The sequence below is a fragment of the Nanorana parkeri genome, unplaced genomic scaffold (genome assembly GCF_000935625.1).
Source record: "Nanorana parkeri isolate BGI_ZX_2015 unplaced genomic scaffold, ASM93562v1 scaffold188, whole genome shotgun sequence".
Taxonomy (NCBI): Eukaryota; Metazoa; Chordata; class Amphibia; order Anura; family Dicroglossidae; genus Nanorana; species Nanorana parkeri.
Window position 1 is genome coordinate 1,301,364 of NW_017306456.1, and position 10,322 is coordinate 1,311,685.

At 51.3% G+C, this 10,322-nt stretch overlaps 1 protein-coding gene across 1 annotated transcript in view; it reads right to left on the bottom strand.

Annotated features, from left to right (window-relative positions):
- TMCC1 (transmembrane and coiled-coil domain family 1) overlaps positions 1 to 10,322 on the bottom strand; it is a 73,909-nt gene that overhangs the window by 55,752 nt on the left and 7,835 nt on the right. The gene's annotated exons all lie outside the window — the stretch shown is intronic.

Sequence of the window (10,322 nt, forward strand, 5' to 3'; positions counted from 1 at the left end):
TCCTGATGTGGACGGGTGCTTGCTTGCTCTGGTCGGAGGGTTCGGGGGGGCAGCAGAGGCCCCTGGTGCTGTGCCCCCTGGGGGTGGCATCCCAGGGGTGCCAGAGAATCACTTGGGCGTGGGACCCCAACACTGATTCACTGACACAAGGTCACAGCACTTCTATGCTTTTTTTTTTCAGCACAATGCCTCTTGGACAGGCCTTATGGCTAGTCTGGGGCAATATTTTCTGCACTCCGGCCCCTAAGGCCTGTCAGCGTGGTGCACTGGCACTTATTCTTTATGCACTTTAGGCATGGTTGAGCACTTTTTTTTTTTGATTGGATTGACCGCACAGAAGACTGAGGGTGTCGGTACCTTTAGGGCCCTTTCCTGACGTTGGGGAGGAGATTGTGACCCTCACAGGGGCCCCCGTCTCCTCCCACCTGGGGGGTGGGGTCTCTCTTCGCGAGAGCCCCCCAACCTAGTACTGGGGAGACCTGTTTAGGCAGGTCCCAGTCCCAGAGGATCGAGGTCCACTGGCATGCGCGGACCCCGCTCTGTCATTTTATGTGGCCTACCACTTCCTGGCTGAGTTGCTGTTGTTCCCAGTTGCTTCCACTTTGTTATAATACCAGTAACAGGAACACCACAGATATAAATAGCTTCCCATCCCTGGCCACTCTTTAACCTACTTTAGCGCTCGGCTGCTGATGCATTTCTCCTCAGCTCCGGTCATATAGAAAACATTTGGCCGGGCCTGGATAAGCACAGCGGGAGGCAGACATGACATTTTCAAACTCTGCAATGCAACTTTTTCAAAAATGCAATAACGGACGACAAATGCAAACACTTCAAGCACAATGCGCCTTTTTCGCTCTCCGTCCTTTATCTGCTAAAATAAACACGCCGAGTGACCTTCCTTATCGGGGACATGCCGCGCACACACGGCCTCATTGTCTGTAATCACCAAGAAGCACAGGCCCTCTCTCTCTCTCTGCACTGCTCCCTGTCTGTCTGAGATGCTCATTGGTCTTAGGTTGTCTTTTATACTCATTACTAAGAATATCCGGATAAAAATAAATCACCAGTACATATAATTATTCTGGTTTAACGCTTTTTGATCATTTTATGGTTCACTGCGATCGGCATTCATGCCTAAACGGTCTATTGACAGGCACAGTGTGTAGAACCCAGCTGGTACAATGACTACACAGTCCCCATGCCATAGAAACAGATAACAAGGAACCCACCTCTGGAAGCTGTGCCCAAAAAAAAGCAGGTAGACTGTGAAGCTCTAGTCCTCGGTATTGCCCGTGGTCTCCCATGCGGCTGATCTTTTCACTATTACTGACTTACCATGCCTTCTCTGTGTGTATCTCCATTCAGAAGTCGGCCATCTTGGTACAGGAAGGCTTCGCTTCCTCATGTCAGAGCCTCCAGCAAGGAGAACAATGATCAGCACAGTAGAGACATCACCAATCCCCTGGGACTGGCAGTCAGAGGCAGCAGTGACTTTAGATCTCACACTGCTGATATACAGGAGTGCCTAGGCACACTCAAATACCTGGAAGTGCTTTATTCTTCAGGAGGATTTCAAGACAAACATTTGAAGGCATTCCTTTGCTTGGAAGCCTCGTAGCTGTATATCTGCAATGTAAGATCATCCAACACTGCTGGTTTCACCAGATTTGGTGAGGTCCCTGCTGTGCTGCTCACTGTTTTCCTTGCTGGAGAGGAAGCTGTACCTGAGGACCCATTCTGCAAGGATCTCCCTGCTGCTGCTTCATTTGTTCTGTGACTCTGTGCTTGCTCCCCATCCTCTGCTGCTTCTCATTACCCCACCAGCCATCAGATCCCCAATCATCAGGGGGCAGCTCTGACACCACCTCCACACAGTATAAACAAGGCATAGAAAAGGAAGTCTACAGGCAATGCTAGGTGACCAGTCTTTTGCCCTCAGCTTTTTGTTGGGCACAGCTTCCACAGTCACGGCTTTAAAAAGGAGAACTATGAGATGAGTGCTTTTCACCTCATAGTTCTAGCCGACCTGTGACAATGAGACTGTCACAGGTCGGCTCAGTAGATCGGGAGGTGAGCGAACACATACCGGCGTTCGCTCACCTCTCGATCCTGTCACGGCTCTCTGCTGTGACAGGGGAGGGGCAGGATTCCCCACTCCGCCAGCGCTGACTGGCGGAACGGACGGGGGAGGGGGCGGGTACAGCTGGCTCTGCCTCTAGATAGGCAGTCACTCACGCAGCTGGGCGGATCTCGACATCGATCTCGTAGCTCTCTATATACTGAGCTTAGGGTGACAGGAGGACGCTAGTTTGTGTCCTTCAGTTACCCTAAGGAGAACTATGGGGAAAAAACACTGACCCCATAGTTCTCCTTTAATTAAACCCTATGAAGAAGGAAGGATCACCGGACACAATGCGGTTGCCTTTGGCTTAGGTCACCTTTGTACAGTTTCAGTGCGCTCTTCGGAGGCTCTAGTGTGCACAGCTGTGTATTTCTTCCTCTTCTGTGTTTTTCTTACCCGTTAAAAAAGCAAAATGAACAAAAAATGCCGGCTAACCTGTTTTTTGTGCATTACCATTTAATCCCTCAGCCTTAAAATACCGGCGACCTTCATCTGCTCCAGTGTTGTCGTCTCATATTGTATTGCTGCTAGGGATGCACGGATACTAGTATCGGTGGCAAGTATTTGGGCGAGTACTTGTACTCGCCCAAATGCTCCGACGACTAGCCCGATACTTCCGGTATCAGGAAGCTGGGTAGTGAGTCATTACACGTTGCCCGGCTTTCCGATTGGCCGGGAAGCCGGTCCATGCTCCCTCGTCACTTGTGACGAGGGAGCATGGAGCCGGCTTCCCGGCCAATCAGGAAGCCGGGCAGGGTGTAATGACGCGGCGGCCGGCTTCCTGGTTGGCCAGTTTCCCGACCACTCAGTAAGCTGGGCGCAGTGTAATGACTAACTGCCCTGGAAGGTCGGCTTCATGCTCCCTCGTCACCTCATGACGAGGGAACATGGAGCCGGCTGCACGGCCAATGAGTAAGCCAGGCTTCCCGATTGGACAGAAAGCCGGCTCCATGCTTTCTCATCACCTAGTGATGAGAAGCATGGGGACGGTTTCCCTGCTCATCAGGAAGCCGGGTGGCGAGTGTTTACACGCCGCCTGGCTTCCTGAATGGGACTTTCGGTATCGGTATATCCCAAAAAAAAAAAAAAAAAAAATCGGTACTCGTACTCAATATCGAAACACCGGTATCTGTGCGTCCCTAATTGCTACAATATCACAGGTTGCTATAGCCTTGCAGGACTTCAAAAAGGTACCAAATTTTGGGTCAATTATGACGGATTACCGATAACTGCAAAGTGCAAGAACCTTGTCCCAACCTGGAGGCTGCAGACCCCCCCACCCCGTCCCTATTCAACGCTCTGGGTCAGGCAGGGTGGAGCGTGACGTGGAAGCAGACATCGGAGGGGCTGGTGCGGGAAGCGGCTGCAGATTAATTAAATAAAGCTTTTATTGTTCCGGTGGGGCCCTGGGACACAACAGGCCAGATTCCTGCAGAGATAAAAAGGAAGATTAACCCCGACAGAGCCAACCCGGGCGACACAGACCGGTGGGGCCGTCCCCAATGGAGGTGTGCGAGCTGCCATGTTTCAGGTTGCGTAATTGGCCTCCGATTGTTGTAGATCGATCCATTAATAAAAATCTACAACAGCTACAGAGGCGACGGAATTCTCAGTCGGTACGCACAGAGTTATAATTACAATTTTGACTATTAGAGGTTTGCTGTTACCATATCCACTCTTCTGTATCACAGACAGATTTGTAGAGGTTGCCTCCATTACACTGCAATCACCCTGATCAATAACCAATACCAATCACTTGCATATGGAGGCGGAACTTCCCTGCCCTGACCTCCGTTTTAAGGCTGAACTCCGAACAGGTTGAAACATATACAATGTACTGTATACATATTGTACGCTGTGCTACAGTCCCGGAGTAAAAACTTCCCCCATCCCCAGCTTCTGGACCTCACTGCAGAATGCAACACAGTGCAGCACTACAGCCTGGTCCATGACGCACCTCAGGGCTTCTCTATGCAATGCAGGCAGATCATAGCTGGTGGGAGGGCTGTCCATAGCTTCCTGAAAACATCATAGCACCGTGCCCGAGTACAACTCTCAAGAACTCTCAGTGGCAGTAGGAGGAGTTATGCAAATACAAAAATGCCTTCAAGGGTGGGTGTCAGTTTGTAGGAGTGGGCGTTCCACTCCGACAGAGGTCAGATAGAAGACTGAAGGGAAGGACGGAGGTCAGATAGAAGGCTGAAGGGAAGGACAGAGGTCAGATAGAAGGCTGAAGGGAAGGACGGAGGTCAGATAGAAGGCTGAAGGGAAGGACAGAGGTCAGATAGAAGGCTGAAGGGAAGGACAGAGGTCAGCTAAAAGACTGAAGGGAAGGACAGAGGTCAGATAGAAGGCTGAAGGGAAGGACGGAGGTCAGATAGAAGGCTGAAGGGAAGGACGGAGGTCAGATAGAAGGCTGAAGGACGGAGGTCAGATAGAAGGCTGAAGGGAAGGACGGAGGTCAGATAGAAGGCTGGAGGGAAGGACGGGGTTCTGCTTTAATATTTAGGAACCCAGAAAAAAAAGCTTGGGGTTGGCCTTTAAGTTTTATGCATTTTCATTATTTGCAGAATTGTATTAGAAGTCACATTTAAAAGGGACATGGGTCAGTATTCGCCCTCCGGATGGAACCACGGAGACCTCCTGGATCCTTTTATAAAAGCTGGGAAACATTGTGACATGTTTTTATGGAAACGACTCCAATGAACCAATCAGAGGCGGCGCTGAGCACGCTGTATAACACACTGGACAATGCACACAGCCTCCGGGTACCGGACCGCACGCGGTATTTACTGTCACACTGGAGGGATTTGGCTTCCTGTCTCCTAGATACGGATCTGATCACCACATCACAGAACACAGACCTGGCAGATAGAACGGCGTCATCATCAACGCCAGAAATGTTTCTGTTTTATGGCTCCAGAGGAGGTAAACGAGGCAATGTTATCATTCCAGAGACTCCAGGAATGTGTGTCACCTCCCCGGGTTATGACATCACCCGGCCAGCCAGGAGACAGAACTATGGGAGGTATATAAATATCTGACGCGTAAAACTGGTTTATTCAGCAGAGCGAAGCTGAGGCACCGGGAGCAGTAAACCATTGCAAAGAGCTCTTGGTCAGGTGACCAAAGGATGAATTCTGATTGGCTGTTATGGAATACTGCACTTTCCCTTATTGAATAAACTCCGCGATGAGCAGATATTGTCCGCATATAAGAGTCATGTGTATCCTTCCTGAATCTTGGTGAGCTTTGTGTATTTCTTCCAGATCTGTGCAAAACGTGGAGCTTCCTGTAATAAAGACCGCTCACTGCTGCTCTCTTTCACCCTGTGCAGGGTGACTGGTCTTGTCTCCGCCCCCTTCTGTCATAAAGACCAGTCACTGCAGCTCTCTTTCCTTGTGCAGAGTGACTGGTCTGGTCTCCGCCTCCTCCTGTAATAAAGACCGCTCACTGCTGCTCTCTCTTTGTGCAGGGTGACTGATCTCGTCTCCGCCCCTTCCTGTAATAAAGCCCGCTCACTGCTGATCTCTCTCCTTGTGCAGGGTGACTGGTCATGTCTCCGCCCCCCTCCTGTAATAAAGACCGCTCACTGCTGCTCTCTCTTTGTGCAGGGTGACTGGTCTGGTCTCCGCCCCCTCCTGTAATAAAGACCGCTCACTGCTGTTCTCTCTCCTTGTGCAGGGTGACTGGTCTTGGAGGGAAGGCCGGATGTCAGCTTTAAAGACACTTGTCATTTTTACCAGATGAAGGGGAGGAATCGATAATTATGGAAAAGGAATAAAAGGATATTTCATATTTTTGGGACTCAGGAATGCGTTTTGATATCCGGCTGCAATTCAGCTTTAAGAAAGTCCAAACCTGCGTTGTTTTATCTCCATAAGAGTCACGATGACAGAAGAACAACGACTCGCAATCACTCCGGAATTTGCCGCTTCCTGTATGCTGCGCCGTGTTTGTGGTTTTGGGAAAGATTCCTGAGAGCGGTCTGATAACGCTGCGGCTTAAAAAGGAGCACCAATGTGATGACATCAGAGGGGAGACGTTCCCTCCTCCCGACCATAGGAACCCACAGCAACCAATCCGCTGAAATCATTTCCCATTGTTGTCACCATTGAATGCTGCTGGTTATCGGTCCCATCTGATCCCCGGACAATGCGGGATCAACCTACATCAAGAAGGATCCCAAACTTTCTGCAAGGACATATTCCGGTGATCAGTCTTCTGCAGGCAAGAGGAAACATCTCCACAGTCTCCCCTCCCCCCAGTGATCAGTCTGCTGCAGGCAGGAGGAAGCATTTCCTCAGTCACCCCTCCCCCACTGATCAGTCTGCTGCAGGCAGGACAAAGCATTTCCTCATTCTCCCCTCCCCCCAGTGTTCAGTCTGCTGCAGGCAGGAGGAAACATTTCCCCAGTCTCCCCATTCCAAGATCTACATGATTGTGTCATCTCTAAAGAAGGCACCTCAGTCCAGGAAGTGGATGGCGACCCTGGATGATGCCTGAACAAAGAGGGTGCCATCCTGCTGGAGAGAAAAGCAGACGATGGCATTGTTAGCTGTTGGACTGAATATAACAGGAAACATCAGATGCCGGGCCCACTTTGCGTGCAGTTTATTACATTCAGACGCAGGGCACGGGGGAGACGCAGGGCACGGGGGAGACGCAGGGCACGGGGGAGACGCAGGGCAGCCGAGCCGTCTAATCTGGGACAAATAGCCAGGATTCTTGGCATGTCTTAGGTATTAAAAGACGCCCAATTTAATCAGCCGGGATAAAGAGCATTAAATGATTTGGCTGCATTCTGTTCGCTCTGATGGACATCTGGAACAGATTAACGTTTTGGGCAGATCAGGACAACATGGTCCCCCCTTCTCCCCCACCAGGCTGCTGCCGGGTATCTAAGTGCAGGGGGACTTAAGAAGCCGCGTTCCCTTCAAGGGTATGAAAACACGAGGACACAAATGTAACATGTTGCAGCTCATTGATCTCTCCATGTGGCGGCTGCGTTAGTTTTCTTTCTTCAGACTTCTGTTCCTTTACTTTCACCTGGTGAGTCTGCCAGTGACACACTTCCTGTCCTCGGGTGACAACGCTCACTCACCGTACCATATCTGTGGAGGAGCAGAGGTGTCGCTCAGGGAAAGGATTACAGAATCCTCCCCCTTCTCTTCCCGGCTTCCTGATTGGCCGGGAAGCCGGCTTTATGCTTCCTCATCACTTGTGATGAGGGAGCATGGAGCCGGCTTCCCGGCTAATCATGATGCCGGGCAGAGTGTAATTATTCGCTGCCTAGCTTCCTGATTGGTTGGGAAGCTGGCCAATGAGGAACCGGACAGCAAGTCATTACCCACCTCCCGGGTTTCAGATTGGCCAGAAAGCTGGCGACAAGGGAGCATGGAGCCAGCTCCCCCACCAATCAGGAAGCCAGGCACCGTGTAATGACTTGTTAGCCGGCTTTCTGATTGGCCAGAAAGCCAGCTCCATCACCTGGTGCTAATCGGGTGGTGAGTCATTACATGCTGCCTGGCTTCCTTAAAAGGAGAACTATGGGGTCAGCGCACTGAAACTGTACAAAGGTGACCTGATCCAAAGGCAACCGCATTGTGCCCGGTGATCCTTCTTCATAGGGTTTAAAGGAGAACTCTGGGGTCAGGGCTTTTCCCCATAGTACTCCTTAGGGTAACGGGAGGACACAAACTAGCGTTCTCCCGTCACCCGTAGCTCAGTATATAGGGAGCTACAGCTCGCGGTATACTGAGACGCCGCAGCGGATCCCGACATCGATGTCGAGATCCGCCCAGCTGCGTGACTGACAGCTGTACCCGCCCCCTCCCCGTCCGATCCACCAGTCAGCGCTGGCGGCTCGGAGCGGGGAGGGGGGGGAATCCAGCAGATTCAGAGAGGCCTATTCCGCTGGTGCACTGGCGGTGTCACGTTTCAGGCGACGCTTCGGAGGTTTCCGCTATTCTAATCCCCGCGTCCTGGCAATCACGTGATTTCAGCGAAAACACAAACATTTGTATTAGGATGGAATTTCAGGTCGCTTCTGAACACACCTCATGAAAAGCGTGGGAACTGCGCCAATGTTCCCGACAGACGAGACGCCGCGTTGTGTAACCAGGCCGGGGAATTATGGGATGTGGAAGGCGGGTAACACAGAGGTGCTGTGTGAGGGTTGTGTACAGAGCGCTGGGCTCCCGGGGGCCGCGGCGCTGTGACTGTGGGATTATTCCGATGGAAAGATGACGCGGCCTTCCGTAAATATTGACCCCCCACACGCCCGCGCCGCTCCTCCAGGTGTCCAAATAATGAGAGCAGTGTGAACTCCGCGTGAAAGGAGACCGCGTCCTTCTCCTCATATTATAAACTTTAACATGTTCATCTCATTCATCGGATAATTGTCGCACTTCAAATCTGCAGCTTTCATCATAAGAATACCTGGAGATCCCGCCATGACCAGCGGGCACTTCCTGTTATGGGGTGACAACTAGGAATGCACCAATACCAGTTTTTCAGTATCGAGTGGGAGTATTGATAATTTTGCTGTCGGTACTCGCCAATACCGATGCTTCCGCTGCCATGGAGGCGGCTTCCTGGGCAATCTGGTCAGAGATTTGCTCGGGAAGCCGGCTCTATGTTGTTTGGCCGGGAAACTGGCTTCCCAGCCAATGAGCATCGAGCCGGCCAAACAGCAGGCACGATGCTGATTACCAATCAGGTAGCCGGGAGGCAAGTAATGACCCGCCTCCCGGCTTGCCGATTTGCTGGGAAGCTGGCTCCATGCTGTTTGGACAGGAAGCCGGCTTCCCAGCCAATTAGCTTAAAGCTGGCTTCCTGGTCAATCAGGAAGTCAGGAGGCGGGTCATTGCTCCTGATTGACAGGGAAGCCGACTCGATACTGACTGGCTGGCTGGGAACCCGGCCAATCAGCATGGAGCCGGCTTCCTGATTGCATGGATAGCCGGCTCCATGTTCCCCTACGGCACTGCCGGTCAGAGGAGATCTTCCCCTGACCGGAGGTTCCGGTATCGGGGAGGTTATAGGAGTATTTGGGCGAGTACTCGTACCCGCCCAAATACTCGGTATCGGTGCATGCCTAGTGACAACTGTTTGCGGTGCTGTCACCCAGTTATATGAACCTCTGGTGGAGGCGACGTCTATCCGACACGTCTTGCGGGCATGGTCCACCATTTTTTTTTCTATTACTACAAGCCAACTATCATTCCTAAGCGCCACGCCCACTACTCAGCCAGACCGACACCCACCCAGAGGCATTTTGATATTTGCATAACTCCTCCCAAGATCCAGCCCACTGATTGCATCAAGACTGAGGGCTACTGAGAAGAGTACTGAGGCAGGGTGCTGTGATGCTTCCAGGAAGCTATGTACATGACCCTCCTACCAGCCAGTGATGTCATTGTTGGGTCTTTGTGATTCTCTATGCAATGAAGGCTTATCATGGCTGATGGGAGGGCCTACAGCTTCCTGAAAACGGAAGACTGCCCTAGGTAACACCTCCATGATTGAAAGAACTGAAAGTGGCGGGGCCAGGGACAGGCAGTCTGGGGAGGCAAGAGTTAGATAATGCTGGAGGTCCTCCATCCAGGAAGTGAGGTGGACTTTATCTGAATCTACATGTCGATAGGAGGAGAGAGCAGAGTGAGAGAACTAATGCAGCTCTTAATTCATTTAAAGATGTATTCTTTTTAATGAAAGCGGTGTAAATACCTAAATATGACCCGAAATCGGCATCCCGCAGCTCCTGTACAGCAGAGCAGAGACTGGGGGAGAGAGAAGCAGCACAAGGAGCAAATCAGTTGTACTGCAGAGCAAGAAGCATGCTGATGGGCGGAGAGAGCAAAGTGACAAGGAGATGAGCTCATCAGTCTGCTGCTTCTCCTTTCACTGTCCAGCGACAGGCTGGGGGAGGGGCAAGACCTGTAACGGTCACTGAACTGCAGCAGGAAATAAAATGATGTCTCCTGCCCTGCCAGACAGGACTGCGCAGCAGCAGAGCTGTGTAAATCTCACGACTGGATGAACAGGAATACAAATCCTTTGGAAGGCATAATGCCCCTTCAGTTCAGCTTTTAATAAGCTCTTAAACTTGCATTCCATTATTACAACTGAAATCCGTACATTGTACATAGAGCTAGGAGGGAACCTTCAGTATCCTGAGGCACATGACCCCATT